The sequence below is a fragment of the Moschus berezovskii genome, chromosome 8 (assembly GCF_049115385.1).
Source record: "Moschus berezovskii isolate FMDL1 chromosome 8, NW_MosBer_1.0, whole genome shotgun sequence".
NCBI lineage: Eukaryota > Metazoa > Chordata > Mammalia > Artiodactyla > Moschidae > Moschus > Moschus berezovskii.
The window spans coordinates 41,109,117-41,133,215 of record NC_142467.1 but is presented as its reverse complement, the minus strand read 5'-3'; the positions used below and the strand labels follow the sequence as shown (position 1 = coordinate 41,133,215).

Sequence of the window (24,099 nt, the reverse complement as noted above, 5' to 3'; positions counted from 1 at the left end):
AATCTAAATACTCTAAAATGAAATATTCTTTTGGGCTCAACAAAATGCTTGTTAGGTTGAAACCAATCAGTAGGAAATGACTGGTGTTTGTTAGTGTTTGAGAGGAGAGACCAGATTCTTTGCACATTAGCATTCCAGCTGGTGCCAACATAAACCTCCAGACCTCCAAGTCACAGAATGTGTTATTGTTTTCATATGAGTGAATCTGGGACCGCGTGTGAGTCCTGTTTCCATCACTGACTTGAAAAATGGAGCTCCCTTTTTCCACAGACTCTGGTGACAGACGTAACAAAACAGTCCTTCTGAAGGTTGAGCATACAGAGAAGAACATTCTTCCTCAAGCTGGTTCTGTCCTGGCTATTGTTTGCATTTAATCATGGAGCTGAGAGAGGACAAATAGCACAAACTCTGATCTGATGGCCATGTAAGCTAAAAAGCTTGACCCGTGGAATATAGCCCACACAGCAAAGGGCCCTTCCTGCTTGTGAAGGAAGCTCCCCCAGGAAGGACATTGATGGTTTAGGCCAGTTTGGCATTTTTCTGAGAGTGCTGTAAGATATTATTTTCTAGAGTACTGCTTCTTATATAACACCAATTTTCCAGAACCTCAGAGCATGTTATTTCTGTTTGCAGACTCTTTGGATTCCTAGGCTAAGGAAAATAATGCCAGGGACGCTCCAAACACCATGGCTCTTGCTGAATGGGTCTGAGAGGAAGACGGCCAAACCTGGAGGTGTTTGTTTGCTGCCCCCTTTGTTTTTCTGTAGTAAATGTGGTGCTGAGATTCAAGCAGAGAAGTTCAATAAACTAGTGTTTGAACCCCCGTGACGCTAACTATGTCCCTGAGGATATTACCTGATCTCCTTCAGTCTTAGTTTCATAACCTGTAAAATGGTCTGACCATTATATCTGTCTCATAGAATTGGGGTGAAGATTAAATTCTCAAAAGACATATTGAGGTGACATCAGCAACAATGGAATAATAAATAAGTCTTGGGTTTCCAAAAATTATCTCCTCCACAAAAGCAAAGAGAAAAAGGGCAAAAACTAGTCAGAATCAATTTTTTTTGGAACTTGGAAATTAATCGAAGGCTTGCAGCAATCCAAGGAGCATTTATTGAAGAACTGTAATTATACCTCAGAAAGGACAGTCCGTCCCACCCACCTTGAAAATCCACAGCCCACTAGAGTGGTGAAAGCCATCAGCCAGGCAGAAACTTAAGGGGGAAATGTGGCATTGAAATTCCTTCAAACCTTATTCTCTTCTGTTATACATGGTGTTTCCTTGAAGACTTCACTTGGGAGGTTGTCTGTTTTTAACCTGACTTTCTGCTTGTCCTGTAAGAAACCTTTCCCCAGGGGACATTTGTGTAAAAGAAATTCATCCTAACTGTCTGAAGAATTGGATAACAGAGTAAATGATAGAATCTATGTCTCAGATACTGATAGTGGGACATAAATTGGTACAACCACTTTAGAAAACTATTTGGATGTATCTATTAAAGTTGATTGCACCATTTTTATGATGCAACAATTCCATTCCTAAGTATAATCCAACAAATACATATATTCACACAAAGACATGTTCTTGAATATTCATAGCAGCAGCAATTAATAGTAACTCCCAAAAGAGAACTATACAAATTCCCATCAAAAGTAGAATGCATAAGTCATTTGTAATGTGTTCATACACTGAAATATTCTACAACAATGAGAATGAGCACACTAGCTAAATACAATAAATTGGATATATCATAGACATGACGTTGCATAAGAGAAGCTAGACACAAAAGACTTTATACTGTATGATGTCATTTACATAAAATTCAAGACAAGCAAAACCATTCGATGCTTCTAGAAGTCATAATAATACAATTGGAAGAATTACTGAGGAAAAGGGAAAAAGAGGAATTCTGGCAATACCAAAATATTCTATGTAATTCCTGAAAATACATCAAGCTATATGCATGTGATGTGTGTATTTTTCTGTATGTATGTTATGCACATGTTCTCCATTCAAATGTATTTTTAAATACAAAGAAAAAGACAAATGAATGGATGTCCATAGTCCCACTGTTGCATTAACCCCAAATGTTTATGGTTAATGTTTAGGTTATGTTTTCCTATTCTGTATTTATTCATATTTGAGTACATACATTCTTTTTCTTACAAAAACTGAATTGTACTATATTCCCTACTTTATAATCTGATTTTTTCTTAATAATATGCTACAGCCATATTCCAATGTCAATACATAAATTATTGCTGGAACATATCCAGTTTTACTTAACCAATCCCCTATTGTTGGGCATGATGGTTATTTCTAGACCTGACCTTTTAGATGAATTGTTAAATCACCTATGAGTCATCATACTCATCTCTATTTTTTTTTTAATGTAAGGGTAGAATTATAGGTGAAAAAAAACGCAATTTTGAACTTTAATAAGTGCCTTTAATATATGTTTAAAATCATCCTCCAAAAAATACTGAAACTATACTCCAATCAGACTTTATGGAAGGACTCATTTCCTTGCCAAGAATGAGGTTTATGATTCTTGTTCATATTTCCTATTTTACTGGGCCAAAGAAATTATATCTTGATTTATTATTTTTGTAATTTTTATTTCTGCCAGAATTGAACATTGTTCACATATGTGCATTGGCCATTTACATTTCTTCTTTTGTGAACTGCATGTTTGTGTAGCTTATACATGTTTAGAATATCAACCCTTTGTCTGCTTTGTATTTCAAGTATTATTTCTCAGTTTGTTTCTTGTTTATTGGTTTCTTTATACCATTTTGGGGGTAAAAGTCAAGTCTGTCATTATTTTCCTATAAATTGTATATTTAATATTTTCTTAACTATTGGATTTTTTTTCACATTTCATCTGTCTAGAGTTTATCTTGGTAAATGAAGTAAGACAGTAATGTGACATGTCTCTTCACTTACTGAACAATTCTTTCTAGGACTGGCATATTGAATTTGCTTTTTTTTCAGGGACTGAGAAAGTGAAATTATAAGATAAGGTTTTAGCAGACCCTAAAAGTCATGGAAGTAGTTCTCTCTGAAGATTTAATATTTTATGTAACATACTTGAAATAAAATTTTGTGTATCAGCATTCCAGGTCGATTACTAATTCCTTAGTCTCTTTTGTCTTTATCTGTTTCAAGGATATTAACTCTTTGCTTTCCAGTATATACATCAAGCTGTGTTTCTACTGATCTCTGTCTTCCTGCTTGGGAAATAATAAACTATCAGCAACATTCCTAGGATCTTAGTATAGGTAAATTTGAACACGTCAAAGCAAACATAGGAAGTCCTGTTTATTTCATTCACAAGTGGAATGCCAGCCATATGTAAGGTTCCTCATAATGTATATGAAGTCCTTACAACAGATTACACAAACTACTTAGAACCCATGACTAATTACCCCATAGCATAATGAATGTGTTGACCATCAGGTATTCATCAGACCTAGGGGTGTTGTTTGAGCACAGTCCTGAAAGCGATTGTGATTATTCTGTGCATAACTTTCTTATTTGTTGCTCATGAATCATATTCAATGGGTCTTTGTTCAAATTAATCAACCACTGGTCTAGGCTCAGCTTTATTGTTAAGTTGCTAATGGGAAAGGAGGAAGAAGAGGAAAGGGAGGAATAAGGAGGAGAGGAAAGGAAGTGAGGGAAGGGAAAAGAGAAAAAAGAAAACTTCGAACTAGGTAAGTATGAAGGTGATTTATCTGCACAGAGATGAAAAGTTCATCTTGGTTAGACCCATGCATTCACGTAAGACCCAGAGTCTATTTCTTTATAGGTTTTAGCCCTGTTTTCTTCGCCTCTGGCTTTTCTTTCAGACAAGACTTTACCAAATGGTAGCACAGGTGGAGGAGAAGGCAATGGCAAGCCACTCCAGTACTCTTGCCTAGAAAATCCCATGGATGGAGGAGCCTGGTAGGCTGCAGTCCGTGGGGTCACTAAGGATTGGACACGACTGAGCGACTTCACTTTCACACATTGGAGAAGGAAATGGCAACCCACTCCAGTGTTCTTGCCTGGAGAATTCCAGGGACAGGGGAGCCTGGTGGGCTTCCGTCTATGGGGTCACACAGAGTCAGACACGACTGAAGTGACTTAGCAGCAGCAGCAGCAGCACAGGTGGTATCAGTTGCCTTAGGGTTTTAGCCTCCTAGGTTAGCAATCTCCCCAGAAGACAAGAGCTCCTCTCTCCCATTAGTTCTGGCAAATGCCCTGTATATGGTTTTCATTGGCCCTTCAAAGATCCCATGCACTAGATATCAATCCCATGCACACCCCTGAATCAATCATTATAGCTAGAAAAGAAAGGGGTGCACCCAGGGGCCAGGTCTGTGTGCCCATGACATGGTGTGAGAGTGGAAGTGATATTAGTTCTGTTGACAGTTTTGTTATCAGGGGGAGGATGTTTGCAGACAAATCAGATACCTTAGAAAATTCTGAATAGTTGACTTGAGCAGTCTTGCTCTTCTGTCTCCAAATTGCAAAGTACTGCCTATGGTAAGGAGAAGGCAATGGCAAGCCACTCCAGTACTCTTGCCTAGAAAATCCCATGGATGGAGGAGCCTGGTAGGCTGCAGTCCGTGGGGTCGCTAAGGGTCGGACACGACTGAACGACTTCACTTTCCCTTTTCACTTTCACACATTGGAGAAGGAAATGGCAACCCACTCCAGTGTTCTTGCCTGGAGAATCCCAGGGATGGGGGAGCCTGGTGGGCTGCCGTCTATGGGGTCACACAGAGTCGGACACGACTGAAGTGACTTAGCAGCAGCAGCAGCAGCAGCAGCAGCCTATGGTAAAAATAAGAAGAACTATCATATAAAGAGACTTTGGAAAGAGACTTCTTTTTTAGCACTTACTGTTAAAGAGTAGAGACATGCCTTCTAGTCCTCCTTAGCTACTAACGTTGGAAAACTTATAACATTGTTTCCTTGCACTTTGTTTTCCCATATGCCATTGACTGTCACATTTCACAAGTTAAGAAACATGTTATTTCTTTGTTTATTTTGTCAATCTTTGGTATTCTCTGGAGAGAAATTATGTGTCTCTGTTTCAGTGGAATAGATTTAATCTGATTGTCTTGTCTCTAGACTCACCTAACGCCTTGTCTTTCACAGTCAAAGTTTTTCCTTTTCCCTCACTTGGTGAAGAGATAAATCTATCCCAGATTCTGGAAAATACAGAATTCTAAGTAGATCACATTAAAGACTTTCCAATGTAGAAGGAAGTTGCTCCAGAAATGTTATCTCTTTCTCTAATGTTGTTTGGAAGTTGCTCAGTCAATATAATTATTCAAGAACTCTAAAGGAGCCATTGACCTTGTGCTTTGGATATGTTCTATCACTATAGTCACACTTTGTCTGCATATCTCTTGTTAATTCACTCACATATTAAACACGCACCTTCTTAAACACAAATGCATACACACACACACACACACACACACATACATACACACACATTCACACATACATACACACCTGAGGTTGAGGTTTGAGGAAAATCCTAGAATATTTGTCTTTCCAAGTAATTTGCCTAATTTTATCAGTGGCTTCCTGATCAATCATGGGGATAATTTGGTGTCATGCTGGTTATGTTACTAAAGAGGAAGGCAGTGGACTAGTTGTGTGCTTTACTAAATGTATCCCTGGTATGTTTTTATGAAGTCATTTGCTTCCTATCACTGAAAGTATAAGGAAGTTTAGTTGCTGTACATTAGGCTTAAGCTATTCTTACTCCTTGGAAGGAAAGTTATGACCAACCTAGACAGCATATTAAAAAGCGGAGACATTACTTTGCCAACAACGGTACATCTAGTCAAGGCTATGGTTTTTCTAGTGACCATGTATGGTTGTGAGATTTGGACTATAAAGAAAGCTGAGTGCCAAAGAATTGATGCTTTTGAAATGTGTTAAGAAGACTCTTGAGAATCCCTTGTACTGCAAGGAGATCCAACCAGTCCATCCTAAAGGAGATCAGTCCTGGGTGTTCATTGTTAGGACTGATGTTGAAGCTGAAATTCCAATACTTTGGCCACCTGATGCGAATACCTGGCTCATTTGAAAAGACCCTGATGCTGGGAAAGATTGAGGGCATGAGGAGAAGGGGACGAGAGAGGATGAGATGGCTGGATGGCATCATCGACTCAATGGACATGTGTTTGGATAGACTCCGGGAGTTGGTGATGGACAGGGAGGCCTGGAGTGCTGTGGTTCATGGGGTTGCAAAGAGTCGGGTATGACTGAGTGACTGAAATGAACTGAACTGAACTGATTCTTATCTTCAAGCTGCTTAATTATTTATTTGTGAGTTATACGCTATGTATTGCAATTTTTTCTCAGCCAACTGTATATAAACAACGTATCCAGGTATATATTGTTCAGCACGTTAACTTATCATTAGTAATTAAGTACATTAAGTTCTTCACTGGCTATCTTTAGCTGTCTTTCCTCCCTTTTCCAAAGCTTTGTTCTCCAATGCACAGTCCATGGAGCACTAGTTCTAGAGGATACTAACAAGTGTTACCAAAAAGGGGTTAGGGTTCCTTGTGCAAATATGTTTAGCAAAGACCAGATGAGACCCAAAGAAGCCTTTATTATGTCAAGTACATTATTACTTTCCAAACAGTTTATTCTTGTGTGCTTCCTGCACTTATGGGAACGTGAGTGAATACTGATTTAAAGGGCTCCAGCATAGGAAGAACTCCAGTTTAAAATCCCTGCCTCAGCCAAATGACTAGTGATTCTGAATTGGCCATTTTAGAAAGTTAGCAAATGGTTGAGCCAGAATGATAACTATGTTAATGCCAGCCATCTACTGCAATCATGCTAGTATATATGTTATGCATGATAAAATATATGAAGATCTAAGAAGGGAAGATAACCATTTTGAGGTAGAAGTTGTTGTTGTTCAGTTGCTAAATCATGTTTGGCTCTTTGTGACTGTGTGGGCTGCAGCACACCAGGCTTCCCTATCTTTCATCATCTCCCAGAGCTTGCTCAAACTCATGTCAATTGAGTTGGTAATGCCATCCAGCCACCTCATCCTCTGTTGCCTTCTTCTCCTCCTGCCTTCAATCTTTCGCAGCTTCAAGATCTTTTCCAGTGAGTCAGCTCTTCACATCAAGGGTCCAAAGTATTGGAGCTTCAGCATCAGTTCTTCCAATGAATATTCAGGGTTGATTTACTTTAGGATTGATTGGTTTGTTCTCCTTACTGTCCAAGGGACTCTCAAGGGCCTTCTCCAACAACACAGTTTGAAAGCATCAGTTCTTCAGCGCTAAGCCTTCTTTGTGGTCCAGTTTTCACATTTGTGTATGACTACTGGAAAAACCATAGCTTTGACTATATGTACCTTTATCAGCAAAGTGAGATGGAAGTATCAGGCTTAAATCATTGAAAATGGAAGCCAAAGCAGGCTCTGAAATATTAGTAGAATTAGGAAATCGGAACAACAATATTCCTGGAGAGAACTGAAATGAAATGAGGTGGCTGTGAACTCTGTCTTATAGGCTAGCAGTGGTCATTGGGAAAGCACTTGTTGTGTTATAGGGAATCCATTGCCTCTCAAGTCGGTACCTTCCTTCGACCTCAGACCAGTTATGTATCATCTTCTCTTCCACTACAGCTGATCTCCCAAGACCTGCATCTTATCTCCCAGCCCATCTTCTGCCCCCAGGTACAGTTGTGGTACAGTTGTAAAGATGGCCACTGTGCGCGGTGTGGCATCGAAGGGGACACAGTTTACATAGTTGACATCACAGATTAGGAAAACTATTATGACCAGTTTTCTGCAGATGGCAGCAAAGTATCTACTTGGAGCCAAACTAGCACATTATTATCATTTCGTGACCCATGGAAATAATGTGTCTTGAAGGCAGAAGGTTTGTTTTCTAATTCTCACACAGGTACTCTAAGGGCAATTGGCAGTCTTTGCTTGCTGAATGATCAGAATCTTGAACACATTTCCAGGGGGCAGTAGTCAACTTTTGTGTTGTACCAAGGAACTCTTGGCAAGTCAAACATCACGTGTAGTCATTTGGGCCTAAGTTACTATCTTATGTCATTGATGATCAAGTGTTATGTATTATCTTACTCATTAACATTTTCAAGATTTATGAGTTGTATCCACAGGTGCATTTCTTCATGTTACAGGATGCTCGGGGCTGGCGTGCGGGGATGACCCAGGGGGAAGATAAAGGGAGGAGGGAGGTGGGAGAGGGGTTCAGGAGGGGGAACTCATGTACACCTGGGGAGAATTCACGTCAATGTATGACAAAACCAACCAATATAATATTGTAAAATAATTTGCCTCCAATAAAAAATAAATAAATTAAAAAAAAGAAAAGAAACTCACCTAGCCCTCTCTAGTGAGACACATTTAAAAAAAAAAAAATTTGGTATGACTTTGGAATTCTATTATTTACTTAGCCATGAAATTTTGTAATGAGGGTGGTTTCTAAAATGCAAGAGTATCTTGCTGTTTGTACACCTTTAAATGATCTATTGATTGTCACTCCCACCCTATGTCAGCCAGCTACATTCAACATGGTCCACGTGTGCATTTGAGGACCACTGAGCAGACTCTAGGTCTATTTTCCAAAAACAAACTCTTCAAATGACCAACCTGAGAAGTTATCAAGTCACCAAAAACTCTGAAACACCTTCAGCCAGGTCTTGAATAGTCAGCTTGGCCACTTTGCCGCAGGCATTCGGCAGAGGCCAGCCGAAGTTCAGAATATCCCATGTTGTCTTATTCTTCGGAATTTTCAGATCAAAAACTTCTTTTATTTTCTAAATCAGGAAAAATGTGCACAATTTAAGTCCAGATTTATATAAAAGAATGAGATTCTCTTCTAAAACTTTGAGTCCAGTCTACTGAGTTTCCATCATCTTTTAGCTCAATGATTTGTTAAACTAACTTGATTAAATGTGTATTTTGTGTGGGATTCAAATTTCAAAATTTCAACCATTCAGACACAAAGGATATCTGTGCCTTTTAAATGCATTTCTAGGCTGATTTGCATCCTTTTTTTGTGTGTGGGCTTGATTTCCAAATGGTAGCTTTATACTGCATGTTAATTTTCACCAATCTTTGACGACTTTCCTAATTGCTGAAACTACAGCTTTGAAAAAAACCAAATCCTCAAAGCCTTTAGATGCTGGCTAATGCAGTATGAATTCTATAAACTTTACAATTTGACAAATTGGTTAGTCAGAATTGCTCACTTGGCAAATTGGTCTATTTTCCATGAAGCAACTGTCCAGAGAGCTTTCAATGCCAATTCACACACAACCTAATGCCCCTGTATGAAGGCAAGGCCCTTCCTGGTATGAGCTCTGTCCTGCAGCGGGGGAGTGAGAGGGGCTGTGCCTCTCTGTTGCTTTAGCAGGGGGCCCTTTACTGTGCTTATCACTAATGTGCCCAACATCCCTGACACAGGTCCACTTTCTTTCCTCTCTTTCCTGTGTCACCTCCAGCACTAGTTACTGCCAAGTGCTTCTCAGTTCTCAAAGTTTGAGGGGCCTCTACTACTAGTCAGAGCTGCTTTATTTCACTTCAACTAGTCAGCTTGTAGTGATGCTTCAAGGGGACCCCCACTGTGTCCATTAAAATCCTTTTTATTTGCTGGATGTCCAAGGGCTGAGTTTTCTTTTGACTTTTGTTTCTTGTCTATTTCAGAGTTTGTACCTATAACAAAGTAGCAACAGGAGTCCTAGTCAGCTTGTGTCTATACCAGCTAGATAATTAATATGCACTTAAAGTCTGATCTGGTAGCATTGGAGTCATGCTCACTAACCTAGAATTCTGGCTATAATATAGTCATCACAACCATTATGTATGGATCATCGCTTTTCCAAGGCATAAAAAGACAACATGTAATTTCCTATAAAATCAGATCAAATAATTGCACCTTTGATAGTCCAGAACATGCTTTTAGAATTTATGAGACTTCAAATTCCTTTTTATTTCCATCAGTTTTGAGTTAACCATAAATGTATGGAAATTGTTAAGGGAGAGTTTTAACTAATATGATATAGGATGATAGAATTTGTAATGTGCTAATTTTCCTAAAAGTATCTGATTATTTAAGATCTCCAGTGTTTTGTTTGGGGGTGGGAGTGGTTAATAGGGTAAAACTGAGGATGAAAGAAAGAAATTGTAATTTCTTACCAGAACATCAGTTCAGTTCAGTTCAGTTCCGTCGCTCAGTCCTGTCCGACTCTTTGCGACCCCATGAACCACAGCACACCAGGCCTCCCTGTCCATCACCAACTCCCGGAGTTCACTCAAACTCGATTACACCTGACTAATTTGAGGCCTTTGCTTTGCTTCTTTGTGTCATATTCATTAGCACAGTTATTCCACTGAATAAACCTGAAGCTTTTCCTCTCCCATCTTCTGAGGTGGAAATTCAGCCATTCTTCTAGAGGAAAAGCCAGAGCTGAAGGACAAACCCGAGATCCTCCAGAGATGCCCATACCAGGCATCTCTTAACAATTAGTTCCTGGCTTACTTGATCACAGGTTAATTTCTCTTTCCAGAGGCTGAACTTTCCTGACCATTGACAGAAACCTCAGGACCCGCTGCCTAGTTCTGTGGTGCCTTTCAGGCAAAGCTCAGATTGCCATGTCTTCCAGTTGGCAGTATAGGCTGTGTCGCTGTCAGAAACGACTCGGACGAAGATGGGGGTGTGATTAGCTCTAAATGAAGTTCTAAACCACTGGTACATGAAATGAAACTTTTTTTTTCTTTCTCTCTCTCTTTCTTCTTCCCCTTTCTTTAACCTGGGCTGCTGATGTAAGTGGCTCTAATTTACTTTCCCCAAGAAAACAAAGCAAAATAAAAGGCAGAATGGCAAAAAGATCTCTTCTCGAAGTGGAGCACTTCTGCTGCTGATAAAAGGGAGTCATTTGCAGCTTTCATGGTGTCAGTATTAATTTCCAAGCAGTCAAAGCCACCGCTAATTTATTTACAGAACAGCCTCCTTGCCCAGGAGCCAGGCTGGTGAGGCAGCGATTTCTAGCCTCCAGCTTTGCTTGTTGACAGGCTGATTTCCCACAAGGCCATTTCCACCTGTGTTTCTGTTGTTTTTAGTGCATGTCTTCCTTTCTTCTCCCCCGCCACCACCTCCCTGATGGCTGCTGAAGGCCCTTCTCATCTCGGGTCTCTCTCATCCACTTCTTCCCTCCAGCCCCAAGGCCTCCTGGCAGGGCTTTGCAGTCACTCTGCACTTACCCAGAGTCTCTGCTGGCAAAGTCCCAGGGGGCCCCTCGTTTCTTTCTTTCTTTTTTCCCTTTTTTTTGTTTCAAGGACAAGATTCAAAAGAGCCTGCTACACACAGGTTGTAGGGTGCACCTTCAGATGTGCCTTCAAATAGGGACTGAGCAATTTGAATATTGTGCTCCTAGAAAATCAGCCTGTAAAATTGTCCCCCAAAGCCCATTAAATTCTGCAAAATCTCTCCACTTTGAGGGCTTCATTATGGAGTCCAGTTGGGGGCCCCAGCACCTTTCTGCCAAACGCTCATCTCCAAAGATGCCTACAATTGAAATTATAGAGTGGCTGCTTTGGCCTCAGCTTATTGCATATCAAAGGGTGGGAAGGAGGAAGGGAAGTGTCTACAGAGCAGTGGAGATGCTTGCTGCCTGCCAGACCCAGACAGGTAATAGATTGAGATGTTTAAAGTGCATTGCTCGTGTGTGCACGTGTGCCTCTCTGCCATTTTATAGCTTGTCTGCAGGGCAGCATGGAAGACCTAAGGCATGTTTGAAAGTTAGTGATGGTGCCATATGGGCACAGAGTGGGACATAGGTACTAGTAGCCCATTTTCCAGACTGTGCATTTGCTAAATCAATAAAGAATATTGAGACCAGAAGGAACATCAGCGCAGCTATATAAACTGCACCAAATATTGCCAACTTGGATCTATGAGGCACTTAATAATGAAGAAATATCAGTGGAAAATGTGCCTTGCACTATTTTCTCAGCCTCTGCATAGTGTGCATAACCCATTTTGTGCATCTTTTTTGCAATAGCTATTTTTTGGATTCAGAGATATTTATTAGTTGTTTGTGTGTAAAGATGCTGTGTTTAAATAGCCATTTATTTGCAAAAGAAAGGAAACCAGAAGGAAAAGCACAAAGTTTTATCCTTTTTGAAACCATACAATTAATCTGGAAAATTATAAAGAACCAGAGTCCTGCCAAAGGGAATTTTGTTGTCTTCTGTGGTTGAATAGCAGAGTGTAAGAACTGGCCTGTGGTTTCCATTCCCCCCAGTAATTATGCAATCTAAGCTAAAAAAAGTTTCACTTTGCTAATAGAATCTGCCTTACCTCCTGCCCTCCTCAAACTCCTGCATCTTCTTTTTTCAGATTATTTTCTCCCAAGTCTCTGAGGCTTGTTTGCTTACAAGGGATGTGGGATTCCTGGCGTCTGAAGGTGCAGCCATTTCTCACTTCTCTTTCCTGAGCTCTCTGTGACCAAAAACTCTTCTATTTTGAAAGCGGAAACAATGTCATTTCATTGCCTGCATGCATAACTCCAAGATGCCTGAAACAATTTTGCTCAAACTTTCTACCCACTCACCTTTGGGCTGAGACTAAACAGGGAAAGTTTGGGCCCCAAAGGACAATTTTTCCAAGAAGTTGGGAGCAGGTAGAGCAAAGCCGAGTGATGAAACTTATCTGACAATTGTCATCTGCCCTCTTTGCATCTCTGGTCTCCTTCCTCCCCGTCTCCTGAGGATGCCTTCCTTTTCTCTCCTCTCAATAATTTTAGCAGTTCCTCACTGCCTCCCCGTTGCCTGCTGGTCCTCTGGGATGAAGCAAAGGCTTTAAACCTGTAAACTGTATAAAATTTCTCCAAAACCAACTTGAAACTCAGTTTAAATTGGATGGGAGGTGGCAGCCATGCACCCACACAAGTCTGATGGAGCCTGTGCTGTCGGGGCTGCTGTCTGATTACATGGGCTAGCGAGCTCTGATGTCTGCAGCCTCGAGTTTCTGGTGTGTCTTGATAGAGAGACTGCTCCCTTGGCAAACTGTGAGGATGTGGGAGGATACTAGATATTTTCCTTCCCTTCCCAGTGAATACTGTAGCTCAAAGTCCGTGTTGAGATGCTGAGTCTCGGACGCCATGGATGTTCAGAGGCCCCGTGGAAATGGACAGAGCAGACGCAGTCCATGTACAAACCCACAGAATGCAAGAAATAAAACGTTTTCCTCATTCTTAACTGAAGTTTTCGTTTTGCAGACCACTCTACTGATGAGGCAGAAGCCTAATCTCTGTCATGTTGGGGTCTCCACAGTGCCTCCTCCCCAAGGGTGAATTTAGATCCAGACAATTGGCGTGGCCGCGGAACATAGGAAGGTCAGCTGGACATGGTTCTTGGCATCTTTTCTGAGCTGCTGTGGGCTGCGTGGTCCTCACGTGTAATCCAGGCTGATTGCTGCTGAGGCATCCCTTGTTTTACTCAGTCTCACCCCTCAGCCCTGGCCACTCACTGGTCTGCCCTCGAGGGTGGGCGTGCTGTTTGGTGATCAGGTTTCTCACTGGGATATGGAGATCCCCACCAGACTACGTAAACCTGTCTCTCTCATTCCCCTCAGGCCTTCTCTCTCTAGGCATCTTGGAACGTGCCAAGGAAGCACAGATAGAGCCCTTCTCTGGGACCCCCCCACATTTCTGCCTCAACATATTGCCTCCAGTCCCTCCAAAGTCCAGAGGATCTTTTTGGTCTTCAGGGGAAGCCCAGTTCTTCTGGAGCCCCCTTGCTTTACTCGTGATGGCTTTCCCAGCCATTTTGTGAACGCCTAGAACCCTCTTTGTGAGGGCTTTTAAAACACAAAAGCCTGAAAGAAACATCTTTTTTCTCTGCTTTGCATTCAGTCGCAGCCATTTTAGGAACTTGTGACTTGGATGGTTGGGGGGAAATAATGCATAAAAGAGGAAATGTGGGAGAAAAGAAGAATGTGCAGCCACTATAAACCAGCTATCCCCCCCTTTTTAGTACTCCTTGCAGCTAATTAACCAGCTTAATTAACCCGTCCTTTGCTTCGAGACTGTTTAAATAACTTTCCTATCATACAAAGAGCCAAAGACAATAGTGCCCATGGTTAATACTGGTGACAAGGATCGTCGTACTAAGCCATTCCTTTTAACAGTCTTTCAGATCATTTACAAGGCAGGTTATAGTCTTTGAATTAGCACTGTGATTAAGAACATGAGCTTTGGAATCAGACCCAGTTCTGCACTTACCTAACAGCTCAGTGACCTTATGCAAATTAAAGAGCTTCTCTAAGCTTCCAGGTCCTGAGGGGACTGCGTTAGTGTCACTGGGTGATGTAGATGAACTGATGTATGCACAGCACCCAGCACACAGTAAACATGAATCTTTCTTTGTGTTATTATTCATCTCCTATTTCTATGTATTACCTCTAGAACAGATTTCTTATGAGCATATATCTATAGCGTAACTGCTCAGAAAATGAAGTGAAATGAAATAAGGTGGTAATTTACAGCCAGAATTAAAAGGTGGCAGAGGGAGAAATTTGTCTGATCATCTCACTGGATGAACAGTGATTGAAAGGAATAGTAGATCAATTTTCTAAGCTAGGTTTTCTTTTTAACTTATACCCCATATATTTCAAATGGAGAATGATAAGAATGTACATTGAGGAGGGGATGATGTTTGTAAAACTTTGTGGTTGAACTTTACATTTTCTCCTGAGCTCCCTAGAAGGCAAAGTAAAAGGGGAAACATATAGTGTACATTATTAGAAGGGAGAGGCATATTAAAAATGTCATGCATGATATAAGGGAAATGAAAATTTCTTCCTCATCTTGACTTTATGCTGTCAGTCTGTGGCCTGTAGAGATTAAAAGAAATGGGATAGGGAGAGGCATAGAAGATAGATTACAGAATTAAATTTCTCTCTCTAAAATGAATGCTGAGTGCTAAGTCGTTCTAGTCCTGTCTGACTCTTTGCGACCCCATGGACTGTAGGTTCCTCCATCCATCGGATTCTCCAGGCAAGGATACTGGAGTGGGTTGCCATTTCCCTTTCCACTAAAATGAATAGAGGCTGACTTAGAAAAAAATTCCCCTCAGATCTAGAGATTTTTTTAATTAAAAAAAAAAGGCGGGGGAGGAAGAGAGCCAGACAGAGAGCCTTAGAACTCCTCCCCAAAGCTTTGGAGGGGTCTGTCTTGCTTCATGAACTCCACAGGTGTCCTTTCCAGCATCTTTGCTTAGAGGCACAGCCTCTGGGAAACCCCTGCCAATCATCATGCAGTACCAGTAAATCCTGGGAAATTAAGTTTAACTCTTGCTCCACTTAGGTAAGTGCTGGGCCTCAGTTTCTCTATGGGAAATAGTATTCATAATCTGTCTTTTTCTGTTCCCAGGGTAGGTTCTTTTTTATCCCCTCTAAAATATTTCCTAACTCCTAGGTCATACCAGCAGGCATTGTGATATTCACTGAGGATGGAATAGAGAGCATGACAAACATGGCTCCTGCCCTTGCGGTACCTACATTCTAACGGGAGGAACACACAAACAAGTCAACCTACGAATAGAATTATGAGAGCTCGGGCTAAGTACTGGAAGACCGAAACATAGGGCTTGAGGGGTAAGCCATCTCAGCTGGAAAAGGATTGAGATTGGAGATATTCAGGGGTAGTCCATTTGAGAAAGTGACATGTTAAACAAGACCTAAAGGTCAAGAAGTTACCAGATACACAAAGAGAAAGAAAAAACTCCTTGTAGACAGAGGAAAGAGTGAGTCCAAAGGTCACGCAGTGGGAAAAAGCACAGCATGTCCGTAGAGCATAATGAGCATGGGGAGACCTGTACAAGGTATGTTCAGAGAAAGAAGCACAGCTCCACCCTGAAAAGCTCAGTGGCTAAGAGAAGAGGCAGGTGTTTCCTTCTAAGTGTGATGGATGCTACTGAAAGGTTTTAAGATGGAGTATATTGTGTGGTCTGATTTGTGATGTAAGCAGACAACACTTGCTGCTAATGGGAAATAGAATAAGAGATGCACAGAGATAATCAGGAAGGGCCATTATCTCTTGCCTGAATTGCGGCTAGCATTTCCTAGTGTCCAGCCTCCTCCAGGACAGGTTTCCTCATAGATGGACCCAGTGCTGGGAAGGAGGAGCCTAGATTTGCCTGTTTGCTAATTAATTTCTCCTGATCCCTCCAGGGAATTCTGTCCATGTTACTGAATGCATCATTAAATTGACTTCAAAAGTTAGGAATTACATGGGCTTTCTTAAAATGACATATTAATAATTTCTTGGATATTGTTTTGTGAAAACATCTCAACGAGAAGAGGACTTTTTTATTCAATGCTTCAGCTTTTAAAATTCACATGATGAATCTTTGCTATCACTGCCCCAGAAAGTAGGGGTGCACGAAAAGGGAATGAGAACAACAACTCTTGTACTAGAGTGGAGATGAGGGGTCTGGTGCCAGCGTCACCCTTGCTGTATGACTTTAGGCTGCCCCGTTCTGAGTCCCTTCGTCTTGCAAGGGCATTAGAAAAATAATCTCTAAAGCTATCCCTTCAGCTCAAAAGGGACTACAATTCTTTGGCCTTGGATCAGAGCAAAGGTTGAGGTTGATCATTAGCTACTGATTTCTCTAAGTGTGAGACTAGTATTAAAAGAAAATAGCTTAGTAGTTCACTAACCGAAACCCCATTTTTCGGTTTAACATGTCCAGAATCCAATTAATTTTCAATCTCTTCCCACCCATAATCCACCTAATAAAGGTATTCAGGGGTGATTACGTAAGTGATAGTCTTTGCTTTGGCTGATGTGTGAGCTGGAGTTCTGAGGTCTCCAGTGCCACCCCTGCATGTGTTTCTGGGGCTCCACTTGCTGGTTTCTTCATTCTGCTGGAAAATGTGATCCATGGCATCAGTTCTCTTGCTATTCCCACTGCACACAAATCAAGCTCTTAGTAGCCCAATAAAATCATGAGATTTGGGATTAAAAAAAAAAAAAAAGAAATGTTGCTTGGATGCTAATGAGACACATATATCAGATTAAAGACCTTGGAAAGGTCTGGAGACAACATGTGAGGTGACTGGTTTAAACAGCTGAGGACATTCCAGGTACACGAATGTCAGGTACCTTCACTTCAAAGAGGTGAACTTAAAGTAGCCTGTTTTTCCTCACATGTTTTCCCCTGAAATATTGGGACACCAATGGAGTGAGAACAAGCCAAAGGGCTGAGTGATTCTCCCATCAGGATCCTTCGTCTGCCAGGTTAGAGCCAACAAATGTACCAAGCTGGCAGACCAAGAGTCTCCAATGTGTTTCTAGAATGTGTTGTGCAGTTGATAATAAATAACTCCTAAGTTGTGTGATTACATAATGATAGCCACGTTCATTCACTTGTCTATCAAAGGAGCCATACTTGAATTTGAGCTCCTTTCCCCTGGGCCCATGAAGTGTTAGCTTGGAGTCTTTAAAATTTCTAGCAATCCTGAGCTAAGTGCACTGGGGTGGAATGTAGTCCCTTTTGCTTAGTAATCCATTAGCTAATGGGTGGGAGCCCGTCAGCTTTCTATTTATTCCTTAAGCCATTAAGGTTCACCTGCTGTGCATGAGACTACACTTGACAAAAAAGAGTGATAGTTGAAATAAAATAAATATCAAGCCTTACAAGATCTGATGGGTATTGTTTAAAACATAATGGGCTTCATGGAAAGGTAAAGGTGAACCAGCTATTATGAGTTGACACATAGCATTGTGGGCAAGATGCAGCAAACAGAACTCTTCCTTGTGTTCCAGGCCAGAGGCACTCACTAGTGGAGGGGAGTTGTTTGAAAACTGTCTTCCAAGTGCCCCCGCTCCAATATTTGTCTACAGTGTCTACCTAAGTCTCTCGGAACGTGCTTGATAAATTTCTCAGTCAATCTTACTGCGACTTTCTTTAAACTCTAGATAAAAATCATACTCTCTCTGACCTGCACATGACTCCCCGTAGTCTGGGTCCCGCAATAGGACCATCTTTCATCTCTCTTTCCTTCCAACCACACTGATCTTTCTCAGGTCCTGCAAGTGATATTCATTCTCTCTTTAATGTTCTTTCTTTCCTTATGCACCCTTCAGATGTCAGCTGGAACACCATTTTTTCAGAGGAAGATTTCTTTGGTGTTTCGAAGAAAGTTGGTTTCTAACTGGATGATCTCCTGCTTTCCTGTCCTTCTACATAGTTACTATATTTAATCACATTCATATCTTACTAAGCACAGCACATATCTTATTAAGGTCTGCTTCTCTCACTTGATGGAAAGCTCCTTGATGGCAAAAATCATGTCTGGCTTTCCAGCACCTAGCATAGTACCAGTTGAAGAAATAAGGTAATTCAGTCCTGAGAGATCTTCATGGACAAAAAATGCAGATATGGACTGATGGCTATAGAGAAAGAAAGCGTGGCATTTCTTGGGCTTGATTCGTGATGGTTAAGGTTTATTCTGTGGTGCCTAGTTTTAACTGCATCAGTTTCTGTAATATCTCCAATAATGATCACTTAGCCCTTCATAGACAACTTTTCTGAGTTCTCTATATTCTTTCTCAATTGTGTTTGTAAACTGGACCATTTAATCTCTGAGCCCATCTCTTTCATGTAGCATCTTATCAAATGTAGCTACCCTACAACCAGCTCAGGCTTTTAATATTTCATTCCCAAATCTCCTTAGCCTACTCCCAGTCTGCCTGTCTAGATTATCTTGGGTATTACTTTTACCATATGTTTTATTAAATTCTTACTAAATATTTTCTCTGTTGCATACCACTGGTCATGATTCTCCCAACCTCCAATTGGTTCCTCACCACCCACCACTGAGTTTTAAAATCATTTGTTTTCAGTTTTTTCTTATAACTGCACCTACTTCAAGGCTTCTATTTCAGTATCGATCAGCTAATGTCACATAAGAAATCACTCCAAAAAAACAAGTGTTTACAAACACAGCAGGTTTTAATTCTCACCCTTGCAGATTTGCAGGACAGTGGATCCAAAGAACAGCTGATACTGTCAGCATGTCTGGGTGAGCGGGCTGTAGGCCGAGGGTCAGCGCAGCTCAACTCCGAGATGTCAGTGGGCTCTGATCTGTTCTGTGTATGGACACGTCAGGATCCAAGTTTAAGTTTCAGCAGTTTTTTGGAGGAAGCTCTCTTCCTGGCATATCTGTGGTGTGTAAGAACCAAGTCAGAATTCATAGTCACATCTGTGGCCTCTGCCTGTATCATGTGAGCTCATGTTCCAGGGACCGCATCAAGTCATGTGTCCAAGCCCACCATCAATAAGATGAGGAGACAGACAGCATCCTGCCAGTTTCCCTCACAGGGCTCTTCTCAACATGATATTGTATGTTTGCTTATTAATTTGATTTTTTTGTGCTGAATTATTGCCCATGTCCAACTGCTCTTACGTTCAGCAACTAGAATGATGACTGGCCTATATGAGGCACTTATATATTTGACTAATTAAGCAAAGAAGGAATAAGTGACTTCAAGAGATTTCTTGTGCTGAGTGCAAATAGGCTTCTAAAAGTCCATTCCATAACTGTGTTAATCATGTCTAAATTTCAGCTAATCTCATTTCACTTAAACCTGTCACATGGATCTTTTTAGAACTATGAAAGGGCTTAGCTGGATCACACATCATGAAATGATTTATGGATGCCAGCATATACGGGATATTTCTTTTCTCTTTTCCTTGTGTCCCTAAGTTACCATGTCTACCTTTGTCTTGTCTCATCCTCAGCATAGGTGCTAAACCTTTGCCCTGCAAATTTATTGCCTAGAGTTCCCTTCCTTTGGCATATGACAGTATTCAGAATGATTCTTCTTTTTGCTTGTCTGGAGCTCACTGGTACCTACTCTGGTACCAAAGTATAATGACTGGGGGATCCATTGTTTTGCCTGTACTTCTGACAAGCATCAGCCACAGATCGTGCTCTGGTTTGATGTGAGAACTATTGGGACAGTTTTTTCCATGGTAAAGAAGGAATCCTTTCTTGGGGATGGCTCTTTGGATGCCAAGAACACTATGCCATTGGCTTTCAAGTAGTCGGAAGGACTTAGGAGACTTTTTTTTAATCCATTATTATCAAGAGATAGGAAACAACCTAGTGTCTACCAGTTTGAAATCAGTAAAACATATCACGGTATATCTATGCATATCCATCTGTCACCTGTGCATGTATAGTCTACGACCTACCCATCCATCCATTCACACATGCATACATACAGGAGATCACAATCCCCTATATTGACAGGCTGGCTAATGTGTTCTAAGCTTACTTAACATTATCTTCTTAGGTACATTTTAAAATAATACTCTTACTGTCAATTCTTTTTAATAGATGAGACGCTGAGGATTCAAAAATTTTAGTGATTTCTTTTTTTTTAAGTTATTTTCAGTATATACTCATTACTGGATTAGTTCATCCCATAGATAGACTAACTATTGTGCCCATATATCTTAAATAAATGGCCTTCAAGATCCAAAGGGGGCCCTCTGTCCTCAGACAAAGTTGGTGAGCAGTTCAGTTTTAGTTGAGAATGATGACCGGTGTTCCGTGGTCATTGCGAGACTTTAACAAATATCTATCTGTAAGGTTAATAGTCACCTCATGTAAAAGGAGCCTCAAGAAAGGAATGCCAGGTGCCATTATAGTACCATCTCCTTGATTTTCCTGGATGTGAGGGTGTGCCACAGTATTCTGTGCTTGTCGGGGGAAAATGGGAGCTCAGTGATTGCCTTTTCACTTGAGTACTTTGGGCTATGGTGGTTTCTGGGGCATGAAGTTTAGGGTAGGAATGTTTACCTTTGAATTACAAAGAGCAATATGGGGGAATCCCTAACCTTTCATCTGGTTATAGCTGCTTTTAAAGGATTATAGAAAAGTTGACCACATCCCTAGAATCCCATGCAATAAATCCATGGTGCAGGCAGAAGTAAGGTAGGGAGAAGGAGAAGGTCTCCCCATAGTGGTCCTGGAATCATCAGAGTAATTGCTCTGCTTGAAGAGCTACCAGTGAGCCAAACACTGATCGGGAGTGTTACATAGCAGGAAACCATACTGGAAAGCAGAGGGAAAGGATTAGGACAGTGGAGGAGGTGAACTGAGCAGGAGGAGCAGTCTTCCACTCTGGGTGACCTGCAGCGTCCATGTGGAATGCTATATGCACACCCTCCCACCACTACCAGCTCTACCCTTCAGAAATGAAATGTTAGTCACTCAGCCGTTTCCAACTCTGCGATCCCATGGACTGTAGCCTGCCAGGCTCCTCTCTCCATGAGATTCTCTAGGTAATACTGAAGTTTGTTGCCATTCCCTTCTCCAGGGAATCTTCCTGACCCAGGGATCGAATCTGGGTCTCCCACATTGTAGGCAGATTCTTTACCATCTTAGCCACCAGGGAGGCCCTGCTGACTGTTTCTAAAATAGGAGTGGACCCATGAATCTTGCTCGACGTGTTCACTGCTCCTTATTCTTGCCCCTCACAGTATAATATGTTCAAACATTATTAACAAGGAAGTGTTTATGGACTTCCCCTTCCCCCATTTGCCAAAGGGAATCACGTCTGGACTGGCCAATGTCTCTCCTTTCCCCAGCTCTGCTGAAGAGGAAAGATTTTCTTGCTGGAAGAAAGACAATGCAGTGAGAGAAAACAATGCACTGGAGCGGGGTAAAAGAAAAATCACATCAACTCAGAATAGACTGTTGTCAGATGGATTGAGCGAAGTAGTGTCTGAGTAAGGAGAGTAGGAACAAAGATGGTAGAAGAAAGAGAATTTTAGCAGGTATTGCTATGGACTTTACAGCTAGGTTCTTATAATGGCCTTTAAGGCATTTGAGTAATGGATCAAATATTTTTAAACTGAATGTGGGTGTTGACATGTGTGCAGAGACAGAGCCACAGGCTTGTTCAGATACAGTAGGGTTTGTTGTTGCTTAGTCACTAAGTCGTGTCCAACTTTTTTGCAACCCCATGGACTGTAGCCCACCAGGTTCCTCTGTTCATGGAATTTTCCAGGCAAGAATACTGGAGTGAGTTGCCATTTCCTTCTCTGGGGGATCTTTTAGACCCAAGGATCAAACCTATGTCTCCTCCATCTCCTGCATTGTTAGGTGGATTCTTTATCACTGAGCTGCCAGGGAAGCTCTTATATTAGGGTTACAGCAGCATTTATCACAGTGTGAAACGATTCTTGTGTGGTTCTTTGCTTCATATCTGTGTACTCCTTAGGCAGTAATGGGGGGAAGGAAATGGGTCTATTTAAGACACAGTTAAACCCCAGCCCTTAGCAAAGTGCTTAACACAGAGAAAGTCCTTGATAAAAATATACTGAATAGAAAAATGTGTGAGAGAAGGCATGGCTGATGGTTCTAATTCATTTTTTCCTGCTCTCCCTCATTTTATGGCCATGAGTCCTGGTGAAGTCCCACCCAAATCTATGTTATTGAAAGAGTCAACTTCATTGGAACTCCCTCCTTTTTGTTGACATTTTGTTGACTCTTTGTGGAGTACTGGATTCTCCTTATAACCTAATTCCCTGTGCAACATATTTCCTGCAAAGAGTCAACTCTCAGGCCTGTGGTTCACTCCAGGGCTCAGAACGTTCCTTCTTAATATAGAATGTGGAAATTATACAATCAGTGGGAAAAAAGTATGCCAAGTAGATAAAAATCAGTCCCACTGTAGCATAACTCTCCAGAGAGAAGAGATAAAACTGCTTGATACTTAAGTTAAAAAAAAAAAAAAGTAGCAAAATATTTCCAGTTCCGGGAACTAAATTTCATTCCTAATGTAAATATAGAAACCTCTGGAGAAGAGGATTATACTTGGAAGAGGGAAGAAAAGCAAAGGGAACAGTAGGAAAGGATTTCACTACCAAGCTCCATAGCTTAATAGTAGGAAACAGCCCAAATAGAGAAGTCAACCACTTTAATAGTGGGTGTCTCAATCAGAAAACTGAGATTTATCTTGACTTCTCCTCCTCCCCCAATCCCAACATTGCCTCATCACCAAATCCGAGTGGTTTTATCCACTAGATATTTTTAATTGGAGTATACTTGACATTTAACATTGTGTAAGTTTAAGGTGTATGACATGTTAATTGCAACGTGATCACCACCTTAGCACTAACATACACCTCCACTGCATCACGTAAGTATTTCATTTTGTGGTGAGAACATTTAAGACCTAGTCTCTTAGGAACTTTGAAGTTTGTAATACATTTTTGCTGACTATAATCAAATGCTAAATATGTCTAATCCTATCTATTTCCCCCTTTCCCATTCTTCTAGTCCAGGCTATGCATTTTTTTGCCTCACCCATGGCAATGCCTCCTAACTTCTCTCTTTCCCCTCTGCCTCTCTCCAATTTGTTCCCTAGGTAGTTATCAGGATACTTGTAAAATACATGTTTGATCCCTTGTTTGCAAAGTTTAAGACTCCCCACTGTGCATCATTATAGCAAATATCTACTGTAAGACAGATAATAAGAGAATAGAAATGAAGAAGAAAAGACAGACATCTCTTAGAGAGGACTCGCTATAAAATGGAGCAGAAGGCTGATGGACAGACTGAGAGCAAAGAGAGGTCTAAGCATATTTTCTTTTTCTCTAAGATGAGATATTATGTGTAGGCTGACTAGATAGTAATATTGAGGAAGAAGAAATTGAGATGTTGGAGGGACAGCATAATCATTCCAGGAGCAACATGTTTGAGAATGTGATTTGGAGCTTGTGAGGGCAGGCATGGCCATGAGCATGGTGTGCTGGAAAAGGTTTACTTCTCTGGACATCTTTTAAAAATGAACTTTTCGATGAGGGTGTTTGGGCAAGGCAAAAAGAAATTTATTTTAAAGAAAAAACAGCAACAACTGATCAGTGTATTTAACATTGAACACGGCTACTGTAGGATATGGAGAGTATTTTCACAATTATATATTCCGTTTCCCCACATTCCTACTCCTTTTGATGAATTTAATGTTGCTTTCTTCATATAGCCAGCTCTAGAGGCATCGAGCAT

General features: G+C 41.0%; 1 long non-coding RNA gene across 1 annotated transcript; it reads right to left on the bottom strand.

Moving 5' to 3' along the window:
• Window positions 1–2,430: 2,430 nt before the first annotated feature.
• Window positions 2,431–10,712, bottom strand: LOC148777040 (uncharacterized). Its single transcript, XR_016037959.1, has 3 exons — window positions 10,209–10,712; window positions 8,661–8,827; window positions 2,431–4,825 (listed from the first exon to the last, which is right to left on the bottom strand). It is a non-coding gene; the product is annotated as an uncharacterized LOC148777040 (long non-coding RNA).
• Window positions 10,713–24,099: the final 13,387 nt, after the last annotated feature.